Source organism: Trachypithecus francoisi, unplaced genomic scaffold, assembly GCF_009764315.1.
Source record: "Trachypithecus francoisi isolate TF-2019V2 unplaced genomic scaffold, Tfra_2.0 Lachesis_group2, whole genome shotgun sequence".
NCBI lineage: Eukaryota > Metazoa > Chordata > Mammalia > Primates > Cercopithecidae > Trachypithecus > Trachypithecus francoisi.
Window position 1 is genome coordinate 95891418 of NW_022681465.1, and position 16234 is coordinate 95907651.

The following is a 16234-nucleotide window of genomic DNA, read 5'->3' on the forward strand; positions in this document are numbered from 1 at the left end:
AGGGAGCATCCAAAACCTCCAAGATTGGAAACACTCCTAATACAACAGGCAAAGGTAAGGAAGGGGATAGTCATATCCCCTCCAATAGTCCTTTAGGTGTCATGCTAAAATACGGAGAGGAGAATGAGAGGACTAGGCACAAGAAAAAGCAACAGATGATAAAATATTGTTGTTTCATCTGGGCCAAGGAACCCATCCTCAAACCTGCCATCCTCTGGCCAAAATATGGGTCAGATGAGGATTGGGTCTGTCAACTTTTAATTCAGTATGTAAATGACAAAATTCCAGTTTCACAGGAAGAAAGAGACTATGCTCTCTGCTGGAGAAAAGAACCTGTTCTCCTCTTTCCCTTAAAGAATGTAGGGGAAGGATCAGATTTCACACTCCCCAAAGTAGGCACAGTAAAACCAACTGCTAGGTAGAGGACTCCCAACTCCTGCGATCCTCTAAACCACCTTCCCCTGTTTAATCCTCCCCTTCTTGACCTGCCCCCTTCCCAAGCAGCTGCTGTTGCCCTGGACCCAGTCCCGGATCCTTCTCCTACTCCTATTATTCCTCCCCCTTATAAGTCTGAATAAAAAAGATATTCAAAATCTTCCTTTCCCCTCTACCTCTAAGGAATCAGCTCCAACTATCTTTCCTTTGAGAGAGCTGCCCCAAGGAGGAGGAGCTATTGGCTTTGCAAATGCTCCTTTGACTATTTCAGAGGTTCGAGGTTTAAGAAAAGAACTTAAGCCACTGCTAGATGACCCATATGGGGTAGCAGACCAAATTCATCAATCCCTAGGCCCCCAGTTATACACCTGGGCTGAATTAATGTTCATCCTATGTATCTTCTTCTCAGGGAAAGAAAGGGAGATGATTTGCAGGGCTGCTATGACAACTTGGGAACGTGAACACCCTCCCAGCCAAAACGTTCCTGCAGCAGACCAGAAATTCCTGGCCCAAGCTCCTCAATGGGAAAATAACAATGCAGTACACTGAGAAAACATGAAAGATCTTAGGGAAATGATAATTAAAGGAATTCAGGAGTCAGTGCCCCTCACTCTGACTCTTTCCTGAGCCTGTGACATACAATAAGAAAAAGACGAAGGCCCCATGACATTTCCAGAAAGACTAAGGGAACAAATAAGGAAATATGCAGATTTAGATCCAGAAGACTCTCTCAGGCAAGGAATGTTAAAGCTACATTTTGCCACAAATAGCTGGCCAGATGTAGCAAAGAAGTTGCAGAAACTAGAAAACTGGAAAAAGCACTCCATAGAGGAACTCCTAGGAAAAGCCCAAAAAGTATATGTGAGGAGAGATGAAGAAAAGTAAAAACAAAAAACGAAATTTATGCTACCCACCTTCCAACAGATGGCTTCAAGCCTATATGTTTCTAAACAGAGACTCCAGGCGGGGCAGGAATTATAAAGGGTCCAAACCCCTGTTTGCAGGACCCAAGCCTCCAACTAGGGGACCCGGACCCTCAGTTACCAGGCCTTCTAAAGAGTATGGGGAAGCAAGGTCAAAGAATCCCAGAACTGAGGGAGAGGAAGAACTCAAGATACGTGCTTCAAATGTGGAAGAGCAGGCCACTTCAAAAGAGAATGGCCCCAGTGGGAAAAGGAAAAAGAAATTGTTCCGCTCATGGCATTCGAGGAGGAATAGGGAGGTCAGGGGCTCTGTCCTTTCCATCTCAAGTCCCACCAAGAGCTCTTGATAAATTTAGAGGTGGGACCCAAACATGAGCTATCACCTTTTTAATAGATTTAAGGCTGTTGGTTCCTTTGTTTGCTATTGGCCCTCTAATATAAACTGCTCATTAGAGGAACTTCTCATCTTAGGGGTGAAAGGGGAAGGATTTAAAGCCAAAGTTTTAGAAGAAACAGAAGTTAAATACAAAAATCAATCAGCCAGTATTAAATTCCTGCTAATCCCTGAAGCAGGAACAAACCTGTTAGGAGGAGACCTGATATTACAACTAGGCATAGGCCTGCATGCCTGCCCTGAAGGATTTTTCACTTCATTGAACCTGCTCACTACCACAGAAAAAAGTTACATTCATCCCAATGTGTGGTCAAAAGAAGGGAACTGAGGGAAACTAAGAATGCCCCACAATTCATACAAAGTTGAAAACCCCTGGGGAAAGCAGAAAGCAATATCCAATTCCTCTAGAAGGCAGGATAGGCCTCAAAACTGGGACTGAAGGTCTTATTCAGGATAAGTTACTTGAACCCTGTATGTCTCCATATAATACCCCTATATTACCTGTAAAGAAATCAGATGGGTCATATCAACTAGTAAAAGACCTCCAGACCATTAACCAAATAGTCCAAAGCATTCACCCTGTTATCCCCAATCCATATACTATCCTCAGCAAGATTCCATATGACCATCAGTGGTTTACAGTAATAAATTAAAGGATGCCTTTTGGGCATGTCCCTTAGCTGAAGACAGACAAGATATATTAGCTTTTGAATGTGAAGATCCTCAGTCAGGGGGGAAGCAACAATACTGCCGGATGGTCCTGCCCCAAGGATTTACAAACCCTCCTAACCTGTTTGGCTACATTCTTGAACAAATTTTAGGGAAGATATCTGTCCCAGAGTCTATATGCATGCTCCAATATGTAGATGACATACTTGTGTCTGGGGAAAGTCATAGAACAAGTATCTGATTTCTGGATCAGTCTTCTCAACCACCTGTAAGCGGAAGGATTACAGGTATCAAAGGGGAAGCTCCAATTTGTATAGCCTGAAGTCAAGTATTTAGGGCACTGGATAAGTGCAGGCAAGCAAAGAATAGGACCTGAAAGAGTCAAAGGAATTGTGTCCTTACCCCTGCCTAGTACAAAACAAGAGCTTAGAAAATTTTTAGGGCTAGTTGGATATTGCTGCTTGTGGATTGATTCATATGCTCTAAAAGCAAAGTCTCTGTACTCCAAGCTTACCCAAGAAAAACTTCACCCCCTCCTTTGGGCCCCAGAGGAAGTCAATGAATTTAAAGAATTGAAACACTTACTCATAACTGCCCCTGTTTTAGCTCTGCCCTCCCTCAAACAACCATTTCACCTGTTTGTCAATGTAAATAAGGGAGTAGCTTTAGGGGTACTTACCCAAGAACATGGGGGCCACTGGCAGCCCGTGGCCTTTTTGTCAGAAATTCTAGACCCAGTAACCTGTGGATGGCCCAAATGTATTCAAACTATAGCGCCCACTGCTTTGTTGATTGAGGAAAGTAGAAAGCTAACCTTTGGGGGAAAATTGTTAGCACACATCATCAAGTTAGAAGAATATTAAACCCAAAGGCAAGTAGATGGCTTACAGGCTTAAGAATTCTAAAACAAGATGCCATTCTATTAGAAAAAGATGACCTCACTCTCACCACTAACAGTGCCCTTAACCCTGCTGCTTTCCTAACTGGGAATCCAAACCCCAAAGATCCTGAACATGATTGTTTAGATCTCATTGACTACCATACTAAGGTTAGAATTGATTTAAGAGAAACACATTTTTAAACAGGACGTCATCTTTTTATAGATGTCTCCTCCCGGGTAGCTGAAGGAAAAACACACAATGGATACTTTGTCATAGATGGAGTTCTTGCTGAAATAGAATCTGGAAGATTGCCAAATAATTGGTCTGCTCAAACTTGCAAATTGTGTTAAATCAGACTCTAAAATATTTACGAAAGCAAGAAGGTACCATCTATACCTACTCCAAGTACACCTTTGGGGTAGTGGACACCTTCGGAAACATTTGGACTGAGCGGAGCCTAATTAACAGCAAAGGGCAGGACCTTGCCCACAAAGAATTAATTACTCAAATTTTCTTTTTTTTTTTTTTGAGACGGAGTCTCGCTCTGTCGCCCAGGCTTGAGTGCAGTGGCGCGATCTCGGCTCACTGCAGGCTCCGCCTCCCGGGTTCACGCCATTCTCCTGCCTCAGCCTCCCGAGTAGCCGGGACTACAGACTCCGGCCACTGCGCCCGGCTAATTTTTTGTATTTTTAGTGGAGACGGGTTTCACCGTGTTAGCCAAGATGGTCTTGATCTCCTGACCTCCTAAAAAGCTTACAATTACCAGAAGAAATAGCAATTGTGCATGTCCCAAGGCACCAGAAAAATTCTACCTTTGAAAGCCGAGGAAATAACCTTTTCGATCAAATTGCAAAACAAGCTGCCCTGTCTCAAAAAGCACCTAGCTTCCACCTGACTCTCCGTCTTTCCCCACTAGTTGCAATCCCTATCTTCTCTCCTGCTGAAAAGAAAAAATTAGAGAAACTAGTAGCTAAGGAAAACTCAGAAGGGAAGTGGGTGTTACCAGACCAAAGGGAAATGCTTTCCAAACCACTTATGGGAGAAATCCTGTCCCAACTACATCAAGGGACTCACTGGAGAACTCAAACTATGTGTGATGCAGTTCTCAGAGTCTATGGATGTATAGGAATTTATACCTTAGTAAACCAAGTTGTGGACAGCTGCCTAATATGTAAGAAAACTAATAAACAGACCCTAAGGAAACAACCTTTTGGGGGCAGAAGCCCTGGATTAAGGCCATTTCAAAGTATTCAAGCTGACTATGCTGAAATGCCCCCACTAGGTAGCCTTAAATATCTAATAGTAATAGTAGACCACCTCACTCATTGGGTGGAAGCCATTCCCCTCCCCAGTGCAACAGCTAATAATGTGGTCAAAGTATTACCAGAGAACACAATACCTTGGTTCAGGCTACTAGAAAATACTGACTTAGACAATGCGACTCATTTTACTGCAATTATCATTAAAGGGCTTACTCAAGCTTTAGGAGTCAAATGTGAGTGTCATAACCCCTGGCATCCATCCTTATCAGGAAGAATAGAAAGGATGAATCAGACTTTGAAGAATCCTCTAACTAAGTTAATTTTAGAAGCTCTATTACCCTGGACTAAGTGTCTCTCCATTGCTCTACTCAGGATGGGAACTGCCCCTCAAAAAGACATTGGCCTATCCCCTTATGAAATGCTCTATGGGTTACCATACTTAAGCTCCACTGATAATATTCCCACTTTTGAGACCAAAGATCAATTCCTTAGGAACTACATACTTGATCTATCTTCTACCCTATCTTCCCTTAGGACTAAAGGTCTCAGCGCAAACCCCACCTCTTGAGTTTCCAGTTCATCAGCACTAGCCCAGAGACTACGTCCTGGGACGTAGTCTTAAGAGCTAGAAAGAAGAGAAACTTGAACTGTTCTGGGAGGGACCATATCTAGTGCTCCTAACAACTGAAACTGCAGTCTGAACCACCGAGAAAGGATGGAGCCATCACACCTGAGTCAAGAAAGTGCCGCCCCCTCCAGGGTCATGGGCTATAGTCCCAGGGGAAAATCCTACCAAACTAAAGCTAAGGAAAGTTTAACTCTCATTTATTCTATTACTCCTTCTTCTTTCCTTGTTCTGTTGCTAGCCACCTCTTTATTAATGCAACTAGATCAGACTCAACCCAAACCATGACCTCTGATGCTTGTTTAGTTATGTCTTGTGGGGATCTCTAAAGCCAGAGACAGCTTGCAGCAGCAGGGAAATATCTCTGCCCCATCCACAGCAGGTGCTTCTCCCATTTTGTCATACTTCAGAATGTGTCGTTTGGACCACTCAATGTCAAGACTGGGTCCCCTCAGAGGATTTCCTGCTAGCAGTTCTAAAGCTCTATAATCATTTTACTAAAGGAAGTGCCCCTCCCAATTGTCAACATAACCAATGTAACCCGGTGCAAATTTCCATCACCAACCCAGCTCTCCAAGATTCCTCCCCTACCCTGAACTGTTTTTATGGTACGGGAGCAGATGTAACAGGAAAAGACCCTATAGGATTCTTCGAGTTGCACCTCATTACATCCTCATCCCTCACATTTCTACTTCTATCCTCTTCTAAACTTGCTGACCAGACCACTGTCTCTTTTCCACCTAATAACAAAACCAACGTAGCTATTGGAGAAGTTAAAAATTTAAAACAAACACTGGCAATTGAAACAAGATACCATGATGCAAATGCCTGGATGGAATGGATTGAATATTCTGTTCACATTCTAAATAAAAGCGACTATTACGCTTGTGCGCAAGGTAGGCCAGAGGCCCAAGTTATCCCCTTTCCACTTGGATGGTTTTCTGACCAGCCAGGCATGAGCTGTATGGTGGCTCTTTTCTAAGACCCCACAGCCTGGGGTAACGAATTCTGTCGAATTCTCTCTCTGCTATTCCCTGAAGTTCAACATCCTGCAGGTCAGCCCCTGAGGGTCATCCAGCCTCCATCTCCAGACGCCAATTTTACTTCACGTCTCTCATGACAGGAACAACATTTGGCGTTTCTTGGATACCTGAAGGGATGCAGTGAGTTTAAATATTTCCAATAGTTTACCAATCAGTCTGCCCTTGTTCATCCCCGTGCTGATGTACGGTGATATTTTGGTGGACCTCTACTGGACACTCTGCCAAGTAACTGGAGCGGCACTTGCGCTCTAACTCAATTGGCCATCCCTTTCACTCTGGCATTTCATCAACCAGAAAAAGGGAAACCACAACACCATAAAATGAGAGAGGCCCCTCATGGATCTTTCAACTCTCATGTTTATATAGCTGCAGTTGGAGTCCCACAGGGGGTACCTGATAGATTCTAAGCCCAAGACCAAATAGCGGCAGGATTTGAATCATTATTTCCATGGCTAACTATTAATAAAAATGTAGATTGGATAAATTACATCTATTATAACCAGCAGCGATTGCTTAATTACACTAGGGATGCTGTCAAAGAATTAGCCAAACAATTAGGGCCTACTAGCCAGATGGCTTGGGAAAACAGAATGGCCCTAGATATGATATTAGCAGAAAAAGGTGGCGTTTGTGTTATGATAGGAACCCAATGCTGCACCTACATTTCCAACTATACAGTCCCTGATGGAACAATTACAAAAGCTTTACAAGGTCTTACCTCCGTATCAAATGAATTAGCCACAAAATCTGGGATAAATGACTCTTTCACAGGATAGTTAGGGAAATGGTTTGGTAATTGGAAAGGACTCATGGCCTCTACTATTACTTCTCTTGCAGTCGCAATAGCTGTGTTTATTCCTGTTGGATGGTACATCATATCCTGCATTCGTGGACTAGTCCAAAGACTTATAGAAACAACTGTTACCAGAACCTTCCCTAGTTCTTCCCAATCCTATACTAAAAGATTATTTCTCCAGGAAGAACAAAACTGAGTCATATTAGGTAAGTTTGAATAGCAAAACGTATAAATTCAAGAGCGGGAAATTGTTGTTAAGAACAAATAGTTCCTCTTCAACGGGTTTCAGTTCCTGATTCTTTGTTCTATTCTAAAAGGTAATCTTACCCATTCATCTATCAGCCCTCCCTATCTCTGCTATGCCCAAACACCTCAAGAGGTACCATACCTGTCCTTCTGGTCAAATGCCCCTTGCCTCCTTTGATGATGTCAACAGCAGCCAATTGGAATTGGCCTAGATTGTGTGGTCTGATCCCAGTCCACAGCAGGAGGACACAGGAACAGGGTCTGCCTTAGGAATAAGAAAACTTCTGCCCTTCTTTGTTTTGTGTGCTCTCCCTTGCCTCTGCCTTGCATGCAAGAGGTGCCCTTCTATAGAAGTTAATTTCCTTGCTGAGAGAACTTTTGCCTGAGTGCTAGTTTCACTCTGTGGCATTGAATATTTGTTTCTAACAATAAGAACACTTAGATCCACACATGGCGCACGTGCCTGAAGCTATCATAGGCTTATCCATACAAACTAGTGAATATTTTCCTTGGGCCAACTTGAGTTAGGTTTCTGTCATTTCACTGAAATGAGTCCTAACTAACACACTTCTGGATGGAATGGATTGAGCAGTGTGTTAGGCACTGTTTTCTTAAAGATCATCATTAATACTAACAACAACAGCTGATATTTATTGAGTGCTTACTATATACTAAGTATCATTTTAAGCACTTTGCTTGGATAAAATCGTTAAAACCTCACAATAACTCTATGATGTTACTATTATTATCTCCTGTTTACAGATGAAAAAACAGAGGAACAGAGAAATTAAGAAATTTGTCCTAGGCCGGGCACGGTGGCTCAAGCCTGTAATCCCAGCACTTTGGGAGGCCAAGACGGGCGGATCTCGAGGTCAGGAGATCGAGACCATCCTGGCTAATACGGTGAAACCCCGTCTCTACTAAAAAAATACAAAAAACTAGCTGGGCGAAGTGGCGGGCGCCTGTAGTCCCAGCTACTCCGGAGGCTGAGGCAGGAGAATGGCGTGAACCCGCGAGGCGGAGCTTGCAGTGAGCTGAGATCTGGCCACTGCACTCCAGCCTGGGCGGCAGAGTGAGACTCCGTCTCAAAAAAAAAAAAGAAACTTGTCGTCAGGTTATACACTTGTAACTGGAAGATTTGAGACTCAAGCCAGGGAACAGTTCCACACCTGTGCTATTCTACACTGCCTCAAGAGTCAGCAAATCCAGTCGCATTTTCTCATTCTCTTTAGCCTCTTTGCCCAGTTCGACTATCCATTTGCTCTTCAAACTTGCATAGAAAGCTTTAGCTTTCCAGTCCTACTGTTAGGAACTTCATTAGGTTTTCTTTTCCCCTGCCTCCTAAATCTAGGGTTTTCCTAATAATTCTCTACTCTTTTCTCGGTAATCTCACGTACCTCTGTGCATTAACTCAAGCCTCTAATTTTGAACTTCCTGCTTTCTCCAAATCACTCAAATGTCCTGCTAGGGCCTCAAATGGCATGAATTGCATCACACAATGTTGAGTTTGCAGGAAGAAATTAAATTTTTTTTATTATTTCAGTCTTGGTTGGAAATTATAATTTATGACAGAGGTTATAAAATTCAACTGTTAGGTAATAAGATTATTGACTCAGGTGCTTTGGGAGGACTAAAGATTCAGCTAGCCATTATATCTGGTGTGATGAGAGATGTTAGTTAATATTTAGATACTAATTACCTAGCAGTTAAAATAAATCTGTACTTATTTTGTATCTTATAATCATAAAGCTGAGTTTTTGTCTGTCTTTTTACTAAAATGTAAATGATCTTCCCTGAAATACTGAAAATAATACTTTTCATTTGTACCTTGGAGATGATGAATATTTGTTAAGATGTTTATTAAAGCAAAAAGTGTTTCTTCTCTTCTGGTTGTAAAATGACTGGAGAGGTTGTTTTTAGTTTATCACACCTGTGCAAATTAATTCCTCTCTAGGGTCATGGCTTCTCATATTTGGCCTTTCTTTAGAATCGTCTGATATCCCACACCAAGAAATTCTGATTCAATTGTACCAGAGTAAGAATAGGGCATTGGTATTTTCACAAGCACTCCAGGTTATTCCAATGTGCTTCCAAGCTTGAGAATCATTGCTCAGAAGGTACACTTTTTAGGGTTGCTCAATAAATATGGAACACCCAGTTAAATTTTAACTTTTAGTAACCGAACATTTTTAGCATGTTTTATACTAAGAATTAATTCACTGTTTATCCAAAATTCAATTTTAACTGGGCATCCTGTGTTTTTATTTGCCAAACTTGTTAACCTTATCATTTATCTGAGTTCATCCCTGTGATTTCATCAGAAATAAGAGATTATATTACATTACTGAATCAGAAGCATCAAGACTTTCATCTTGTCTTTCTTCTTTCAGGCCTGTTTGTAATAAATCTTGTACCTCCAAAAGTTTATTTCTTTAAAAAGGAAGCACTGCAAATTCAGCCAGGAGGCCAACATTTTCCTCTAGAAGTTGCCCACATTCTTCCTCTTGTGTGTTTCCCAGGTGGTTCCCTCCAGCAAAGGAAAGTCAGGTCTCTCTCAGGCTTCAAAGCTCTCTGACATTTTCTTGCCGTCTCATCTTAAAAGAGAATGTTTTCTGCTTTTAAAGGTTCATGTGATTAGGCTGGGCCGGCGTAGGTGATCTGAAATAATCTCCCTATTTGGGTCAGTAACTTTTATTACATCAGTAAAGTCCCTTTTCTATATACTGTAACATCTTTACAGGATCCAGAGATTAGAATGTGGACATTTTGGGGGATCCATTCTGCCTACCACAGTTGTTACGGATGGCACTTTCACTTCTCTCTTGGATCAGATTCTCTGCCTATCCACTTTGTCATAGAATACATCCTCCAATTGCTTCCTGAGAAAGAATGCATGAAAATACTATTTAAACATTTGTATATTTGAAAATGTCTTTTTAGACCTCATACTTCATCCATTTCAAAATTGGAAATCATTTTTTCTCAGAATTTATCTTTTATTTATGTTTCTGTAGAGAATCCAATGCCATTCTGATTTCTAAATCTTCATAAATCATCTCCTATTTTTTCCTCCATGAAAGCTATTAAGATCTCTCTGACTCATGTGGTTTGAAATGTCACAACTTTGTTACAGATAATTTTTATCCATTAAACCGAGAGCTCATGTGCTTCTATCCTTTAGTTCTGAGAACTGTTGTCCTGGTTTTCTTTGGTAATTATCTTTCTTCTCTTTGCCCTACTAGCTGTTAGATATTCCACCTTTCCTTGCCTAACTGCCCTGGCTAGTGCCTCCACTATAATGTTGAAAAGAAGTAGTGACAATTGACATCCTTGTCTTATTCCTGATCTTAGGTGAAAATGTTCATTCTTTCAAGATTAAGTATGATGTTAATTATGGATTTTTCATAGAGGCCCTTTATTAGGTTGAGGAAGTTTCCTTTTATTCCTAGTTGAAGTGTTTACATCAAGAAAGGGTGTTAGATTTTGTCAATTGCTTTTCCTTCATCTTATGAGATGATCATGTGGTTTCTGTCATTTAGTCTATTAAAGTAGTGCTTACATTAATTTTGTATGTTACACCAAACTTCCATTCCTGAGATAAATTCTACTTGGTCATGTTGTATAATTTTTTTTTAATGTTGCTGGGTTTGGCTTGCTAGTATTTTGTTGAGGATTTTTATGTTACTATGCATAAGGTATATTGGTCTGTAGTTTTCTTGTGATGTCTTTCATTTTGTTCTTTATTTCCTTGTATTTCCAGATGGGAAGTCACTGTATACAGCCCTAATCTTAGGACAAGTTTCCAAATAAGCCACTTCAGGCAAGTAAAAATTTCTGTATCTAGCAGAGAAACAAAGCTGTATATTCTTTTGAGGTTCCCTCCTAGCTTTCTTCCCTCTCCTCAAGCCAACTAATAAAACTTGTTTTTTATACTCCAAATATTATTTATAGTCGTTTGATCATCTATGAGGCACCTGCAAGTCAACATTTATGGCAAGCGGCCCCCTCACTCCCTAAATAAGCAGTTTTGATTTAGCTCCAGTCATCAACTCACCTCCCAACTGTAATTTGTCAAGCGTAGTGTCAGTCAGGTGCACTTCAGTGGTTAATCTCCTTGCACACCGGTGGAACTTTAGGCACAAGAAGGTAAGCAACGAAGATAGTGATATACAAAGGGAAAACTAAATCCAGGTGGTGATATACAAAGGGAAAAATAGTGATATACAAAGGGAAAACTAAACCCAGCTAAGAAAGTCCTAGGCATGGGGATGGGTGGCTGGGACGCCGGCCTAAGATTTTAGCAGGGAACAGACCCAGCAGTTCCATGGGATCTCCCAACTCCAGAAAAGGCCGAGTGAGGACGAGGAAGACCACATGGATAATTTCTGTGGCTCTGGTAAGGGGATGACAAGGGAGAAAAACCTTCCCACGGTACCGTCTGGCCCGCGGCGCTTGTCTGCCTGCGAGAGGTCAAAGCCCGGCGCCGCCCACGCGCAGCTCGGGTGGGAACCCGCAGAGGTGGGGTGAGCAGAGCAGCTGGCGGCGGCGGGCGAGCGCCGGGGCGCCAAGTCCTAGGCCGCGGGGTCGGGGCTGCCGGCACAGCTAGAGCGCTTTCCGCGGGGTTTGGCTCCTGTCGCTTCCCGTCTCGCCGAACCGGCATAGCCGCTACAGCCAGAGTCGCAGCGACTCCTCAGAGCCTGGCTGCTGGCGGCCGGGAGCGCCGGGAGGGGGCGCGAAGCCGGAGGCTCCGGGACGTGGACGCAGGTAAAGGCCGACGGGTCGGAGTCGGGCGAAGCGCGGCGGCGGCGCCTCTCGGAGGGGCCTGGCCTCGGCCGGGCCCTGCCCAGCCGCGGTGGCCCGGGTCTCCACGTTGGCCCAAGCGGGGACGTGCCAAGGGGCTGGGCTAGGGTTGCCGCTGGCCTGGCCGCCTCTCGCCCGGGCCTCCGGTGACGCGGCGGCGGCTTAACTTTCGCACCTGAGACTCTCCGAGCGGCCTCGGGGCGCGCCCGCCTGGAGGTTGGAATCACACGGGGTCGAAAAAGCTGAGCCCTAGACGCGAGGCGCCGGAGGCGTGGCGGAGGAGGCCGGGAGGGTAGGGTGGGTGCCAGGGGTCCAGTACTGAACACTCTCCAGGTCTGAGATCTGAAACTGCGTCCTGTTTAATTTCGGAGCTTGTGGGGACCACACACCCCCTTCCACGGCCGGTTCCTTCCGCACGGATCCACTTTCCTTTGTCTGGTCCATTTCAGTATTGGCGTCGCAATTGCTTTTGTTGCAGCCTTGGGTCCAGAGTGTACGACTTTCTACTAGGCAGAGGTCATATAAGCTCTGAAATGCATCCGGCGGAGGTGGGGAGATTGTCCTTTGGTGGGAAATTACTAGTGCTACTATGAGCACTAACACGTATATACTACCTTGTTTTTTGTTTTGTTTTTTTTTTTTTTGAGATAGTGCTCATTATTTTCGTAGCATCTAATAGTTGTAAGTGCACCTGTGAGAGCTTTCATTAGTTAACTTCAAAGGTGCATTATGCGGACGGGTTACTATTATCCCATTTTATAGACCAGACTGCTGAGGCACCCAGGAGGAAAAGTGATTATATCAAAACTAAGCAGTCAGTCCTTGTGGAAACTGTGATTAGAACTTGTCTGACTAGAGTTGTCCTTGGTCCAGTTGGTCTCTTAGCCTCAAACAAAATTTAGCGGTCAAAGATGGACGATCTGATGCTCATTGTATTTTTATTTACCAATTGTTAAAATCTTTCTTGCAAAATAGAGTCAAATCCTTTCAGACTCCTGTTATAGTACCCCTAAAAGTGATACTTGAAAGATCATAATCACTCTGGTTTCAAATGAGTGGTATCGTTTGAGTCGTGGAAAGAAGTAAAATTCAGTTGTCTTTTATCTGTCAAACTTTCATCTTCTGTATAAATGTAGTGCCACTGGCAGCCCGAAGATACTTGGTGACAATAGCAGAGCCTCTAAATATTTAGTAAGTAGAATCGAGGAGGTGAGCTGTTAGATTTCCCGAAATATTTGAAGAGCAAGTTTTTTCTCATAAAGAATAAAAAATTTAGGAGGATAGTCATTAGAATTATTTTAATGAAAATTATCTCGTAATTGTGTGCGTGTTACGTTGTACTTTATCTCTCTGGAACCATCAAAAATTTAGCAGTTTCCCTAGGGTTTGCTCTTCATTTTGTCAATGGTATTTTGTTAGTCCATTTTTCTTCCTCTCTTTCATTTTGTATATGTTTGGTTTTTCAAATGAAGATTTTTTCTTCGAAAATTCAAAAAATAATATTGAAAAAAACAAGCTTTCTTTCTTGATAAAATAGACTTAATTAGCACTTTTTTGAGTGTGTCTGAGGACCGACACCAGCCTCTTTAATAAGCACCTCATGAAGCAGGAATTCTTCCAGGCAAGAATGCAATACATTAATCATTTTAATCTATTTCTGTAATATTTTATGACATAGCAACCTGAATAATAATGCTTTTTACTCTTACAATGTCTTTTCATCAAGGAGCATAAAGATTAAAAATTTCGCTTAAATTTTGCTAAGTACATGGTACAAGGGGGCAGTATGTTTAGACTTAATTGTTGCTTTCATGGAATAAACACAGTTCTCTCTCCCTTATACCACCTCCATTTGGCCATCTGAAAAAAGGATGGTGATCTGTCCTTCCCTTCATAGGGATATTTGGGGAATTAATGAAGTAATATCTGGAAAGTAGTTTGAACTCCACGGAAGAAAAGAGCTTTGTAACTTTGAAATGTGATTGCAAAGTCTTGAAACATTTTCCCTCCTTAAACATGCTGTTGTTTATATTTTTAGAGAGTAGTCATTCCAAGTAGTCACCTAAGGAGGCTAAACACTTATTCCCGTAGTGCTGCTGCCATTCATAATTGGATATTTTGAAATTTCTAGTCAGTTTACAAGCAAAATAAAAACATTTCATGATAACATTCATAAACACTTGTTTTTTCTATTTTTTAATCAAAAATCTAGTTCAGCTTGAGTACCTATTTTCTTTGCTAAATTTGGCAGAATGATTTCTACATGGTTGTAAAACTCAGTTCTACCTTCAGGATTTTACCACTATTAAGGATATTTAAAGGATTGTCCTGATGGCTACGAAGGCAGTTTCAAAAGGGCAGTTTAAAAATAGTTTAAAATAATGACAGACATTATTAGAATAAGTTTACAATCTTCCCAGAAGTCTACTACAAAGGGGACAATGCTTACCTGTAGGCTGAAGTTCTGTGCATATGTGTACGTTTGTATGTAGTCTCTATTGTAACCTATCAATTATCTCTTTTCATCACATTGATTTCTTAGAAATTATGTATTTTACTTACATATTAAATAGAGTACATTAAGTAGATCACATCATACTGGAACAGTGTTAGATTGGGAGTGTATTTCATAGAGAAGTTTGAATTTCACATAAATTTAAATTTAAATCTTTGTAACAATTTTGAGTACTAAAATGTGGCTCCATATTGTATGTTTTAAGTGTAATACAGCCGAGGCAATATAGCCTCAAAATATAAAATTGCTATTTTCAAAAGAAGTTATGTGTGCAACAGACTTTCCTGACCACACCAATGTCAAAAGAAAAAATTTTGACAAATTAGTTTAAATATCAAATTGGCTTTTATTAGCAATTCTCAAATTGGGTAGCAGCTCATTCCATAAAATAGAATGCCATGCCTTAGGCATGGCAGAATAGTTGGTTTTTTGTAAGGTGGGAACAAGGAAACAGTAATTTTTAAAAGTCTGTTGGTTAACATCAGATTACTTAAGGTTACTTTTAAGTGTTGAAGCAGAAGGGACTACTTATGCCAAGTCAGGTTTACTAACCCCTTTCCTGTTGCAGTGAATCTCCTGTTTTCGGGAAAAACTAGTTTGGTCTTTGACCTACTTCCTTAAAGTTTCAGTTTGATTATGTGGCACTGAGCATGAGTGACTCCCTTTTGGTTTGATCTCTTGGGGCCTAGTGGAGGAGCTCCGCTAAAACAACGTCCTGTTGTAAATTTTTATTTAACAATTCTATCCTTTCAGTAAGCTTTCACCTAAGTGAGAATGTGACCAAAACTTAGGGCATTAACGCTACTGTCACTTACTATCATTCTGGGTTTTCAGTCTCAACATGTCACTAATAGGTTAGGTGTCCTCATTATCATAGGTTTCTTTGAGTTTTTATCATATCAGCTGGAGAGAGATCATTGACATTCAGCAGATTGCTGCACGCAGTCATTTAAAACTTTTGAGAGAATGCAGCACACTAGGGAGACTACTGTTATGACTATCAGGAAGATAATACCAAGAGTTTGGAATGTGCTCCTTAATCAAAGTTCCCATGAACCAAACCAACTAAAATTGAACAGATCAAAGAATGAGACAATGAATCCATTCATTTTAACCAAGTAGCCTGTTCTTTAATTTTTTTTGCAACTGAGTCTCTATAATACCGGAATTTATCCGTGTGCAATAATAAGTGTTACCAACTGCGAAGACTCCTCTCTCTTTGACCAGTAGAAATCTAGAGCAATTCTGTTGATATCTAGTATAACTTTAACAAGAGAATTCAAAGAAGTCTTGTGCAGCTATAGCATTGCAGTAGAATCTTCTATAGATCTAGGCTATTGTGAGGGATAAATTCTAATCATTGCTTCATTTGTATTACTCTAAGCCATAGGAAAGGGGACCTAACAAAGCCAATCCAAAAGGGTTAATGCGTCTTGGCAGTGTTCTCTTTAATCTATGATATAGATTAGGAGGAGTGAGCCAGTGTTCCACTTCTGGATTATGGAGTGAAAACTTACCATTAAGATTTTCAGCCCACATTGGCCCTTCATCCTTTACCTGTCAAGGCATGAGGTTGCCTGTGTATAAGGTTGGCCACAGAATTATCCACAAATAATGATACACCCTGTGGGTGCACATAACGACT

General features: G+C 41.6%; 1 protein-coding gene across 1 annotated transcript in view; it reads left to right on the forward strand.

Moving 5' to 3' along the window:
• The first annotated feature begins 11939 nt into the window (after positions 1–11939).
• Positions 11940–16234, forward strand: part of RNF180 (ring finger protein 180) — a 232461-nt gene continuing 228166 nt past the window's right edge. The window contains 1 exon segment of the mRNA XM_033179678.1: positions 11940–12038. The gene's annotated coding sequence lies outside the window, so the exon portion shown is untranslated.